This window comes from Gavialis gangeticus, unplaced genomic scaffold, assembly GCF_001723915.1.
Source record: "Gavialis gangeticus isolate Ggan-Ray unplaced genomic scaffold, GavGan_comp1, whole genome shotgun sequence".
In the NCBI taxonomy this organism is placed as follows: domain Eukaryota; kingdom Metazoa; phylum Chordata; order Crocodylia; family Gavialidae; genus Gavialis; species Gavialis gangeticus.
This window is the reverse complement of record NW_017728993.1, coordinates 8,944,676-8,948,190: the sequence shown is the minus strand read 5'-3', so window position 1 is coordinate 8,948,190 and position 3,515 is coordinate 8,944,676. Positions and strand designations below refer to the sequence as shown.

General features: G+C 42.8%; 1 protein-coding gene across 6 annotated transcripts in view; it reads right to left on the bottom strand.

Moving 5' to 3' along the window:
- Window positions 1-3,515, bottom strand: part of DOCK7 (dedicator of cytokinesis 7) — a 199,139-nt gene that overhangs the window by 174,033 nt on the left and 21,591 nt on the right. The gene's annotated exons all lie outside the window — the stretch shown is intronic.

The window sequence follows — 3,515 nt, the reverse complement described above, 5'->3', positions numbered from 1 at the left end:
GGGAGGGAGGACGGGGCACGCACCCCCGGGGTAGGCATGAGGAGCATGCCCCCCCCTCCAGATTTGTGTGCCTGTTACTAGTGTGAGGCTGGACTGGGGCTGTACTCAGAGCAGGCAGCGGTGGGGCGAGCAATGGCGATGCTGGGAGGGGTGGCTATGGGGTGAGCTATAGCCACAGCAGAATTCCTTTCCTTGTACGTATGGGGCCTATAGGGGTCTGGGAGTTCATTCCCTTGCTCTCCCCTCCTGCCAGGCTGACAGATGCTGGCAGGGAGCAGAGGCTTTAGTGTCTCAACCCTGTGATAGCTGGGGGAAGGGCCAGTCCTGCTCACTGAAGCAGACAACACAGCCCAGGACTGCAAAGCATTCTGTGATGCTGGGGGACTGTGAGTTTACTTGCATCAGGAAGGGGTGTGGGACAGAAGATTCATCAATCAGTTTAACCTAACTCAGTTCAGTCTGATACTACATCCAACTAGGTTCATCTTAAACCAGTTTCAGCCATACTGAAAGCAATTTATACGTAGTGAGCTTCTGTTCTGTTACAGGTTTAAACCAGTTTGGGATCACTTAAACCTGTTAACATGTAACTTCTGTTCATAGCCCAAGTGAATGAATGCCACTAAGCAAACTGGAGTTAAAAGAGATTAGCACTTCATAGGCAGCATAACTCCCTTCAGGAATTATTCCCAATAGAGCTCCTCATTTCAGGAGGTGGAAGAGAGAAACTCCTTACCTGTCCAAAATACTAGCTATACACCTCCCAAAGGGTGGGATGTAAATATGCTCCAGGAACTCTAGCAGGCATTATTAAGGTCTAATCTACACTACACTAGGGGGTTCTGTCCACATCGTAGCAGCAGAGCTCTATAGTGTAAAAAAGCCCTATGAATTACAAAAATTCCCAACCAAAAAAAAATTCCCATAGTTTAAAACCAACTCTTTGAGACCTAACCAACTTTCTTTTCTAATGGATAAATTGATGCCTGCGATATATGTCACTGGGTGCTCAAAGCTATGGCCATCAACTAGAGCTATCAAGTGTCCCTAAATTTAACACACTCAAAATGCTTGCCCGTAAAGTCCATAAAAAATTGAACCGACCATAAAAAACTAAGAACCCATGAGCTTGTCTGAAGATCTGTCATCAGAACAACTCTGGATGCAAGTGTCAATGGGAAGACAAAGAAAGCAGTGTCACTTTCTGTCTGAATGAGAGCACAGCTCAGTGCCCTGCATGGAGCTGTCAGGACTTTGCGGACCATGGGAGCCCCATAGCTCTCATCCATTCTCTCCCCTCCTCTCAATCATGTGTTGCTACTACATCCCATCAGCTACTGCCTGCTTATAACAGCTGTTTGCCTCAAAGATAGTCAGGGCTGTGTAGCCCCATTCAGTCTGAGGCATTAGGCAGGACAAGAAGGAGAAAAAAGTTATTTTCCCAAGTTTCTGGGCAAGGCCTCAAGCCATATGTAAATCAGCGTTAAACGCATACCTCTAAAGCCGGCCCTTGTTACTGCAAACCAGGGCTTGGCAAGAGGGTTACATTTACACTGTGTAAAATGTGTCAACAAAAAAAACTGTGGTTGCCAGTAAAAAGTTTGGAGACTGTCAGTAAAAAAAAAAAATGTTCTTGGATTGGCAACCCTGCCATTAACCTTTCAGAGATGCATGTACTGCAAGTAGCACCACTGAAGTGAATGGGGATATTCCGAGTATAAGGTTAAGCACATGTGCAGAACTAGGACATAAATCTGAATAGTCCTCAAAGCTCTGCTAGAAACAGCTGCCTTGACACAGAGATGGGAAGGAGGAAAACACTGAGTCAGAGGATCCTGTACTGTCAGTTTAATTCAGTGCGTTCTCCTTAGCTCTAAGAGTTTCAAAAATAAAACATCCTCTCTGTTCCTGAGGCACAAAGATCTCTCCGAACTACAGAGAAAAGACTTTTTTGAATTTCTCTGACAATTTTCTGTACTTCATCTCATATTCAATGGCACTCAATGCTAGTAAATTCAAAATCACAGTGCTGTGCTTCAGCCAGTAAGAAACCAAGGCCCAGGCCCTGTGAGGTGCTAAGTGACTTCCTTTTTACTAACTCATTCACAAAAACAAATTGTTTAACAGGAAGTATCTACAATGGGCAGCATATCATGAGACATTCATGATAATTACCAGCAGCTGTTGCTAAAGAGGCAATTGCCAACAAAAAGTCAATGGCATGACCTCATTCAAATATTAGCCATCTACAGATGTTAAAAACTGAGCCTTGGACAGGAGACGCTACGTCCATATGTGGCTGTAGGCTGGTCAGCGTGAGCAGTGACATAGGTCAGTCACCAAGAAGAGGCAGGGCAGCCTAGGGAATGATAAACTGAACTGGAAAGATCGAGTCCAAGGCTCTATTCCTGGCCAGCAGTCTGCTAAGTGACCTTGTGCAAATCACTTCATTTCTCTGTGCCTCAGTTTACCTTCCTATTTTTTATCTTTGGCAGACAGAAGTTCTCAGTATTGTTTTTCAGTGCACCCAGCATAGTGCGACTCTAATATCAGTTAAAGTTTTTTTTAGAAACTAACCCTAAAAACCACAATTAATAAAAACATTGTTTCTGCCACAGATTTCACCAGCAGATACGTTTCAGTGGAAATATTTAAAAAAAAACACATCAGCATAGGCAAAGATAGTGAAGGGTCTCATTAGTCCTCTTCTTAAAACTCCCTGTAACATTAAATACCATCGTTTGGCTACCGCAGTTGTTTAAGGTAACATTTTCAATATGAAAAGACAGTAAGGGACACTGAGTTTTTCACACCTAGATGAAGCAAAAAAGAAATGAATCCAGTCCTTTAATTTTTCACCTTTTTCCACAACCAGTGTGGTGCTTTATGGTAAATAATTTGGTCAAATAATTCACTCAAGCAACTTCACTATCAAATGTATCTAGGCACTGTATGAATTCTACCATAAAATGTACAACTTAAAGCCTTAGCTTACGTGCTAGTTTGTGTGTGCAGACTTTTATGCCTGTATAAAAAGGCTTTGCAGGATAAGGGCCTTCCACTTTATCCTCCAGAATACACTATATACACATGAACTTTTCTCAGAACAAAAGCTTATTTTCAATGGAACCTCACTGATGTACCATCTCTAAAGAACTGAATTATTCCATGAACACTGCTGGCTCTTGTCTTAGGATATGAACACAGGAACAACTGACAGGGAGGTGAAAAGGAGTGGGGCTTTATTGCAGATCAAACAATGTGCAGTAACTGCCCATGTGCACTCTCTTACCCAATGGTAAATGGAAACTTAACCTGAATAAACCTCAGTGAAAAAAGACTATATCACTAAAATTTAGTTTCCACTTAACACAAGTGTGCCTACAGGCAGTTATCATGGAGCAGCTGATATACTGCAAAGCCCCATCCCATTTTATCCCTGTGGTAAGTTGTTCATATGGTCATACATTTTGAAGTAAGTTAGGTCTGAATTCTGACACCAAGCTGTGGGGTAA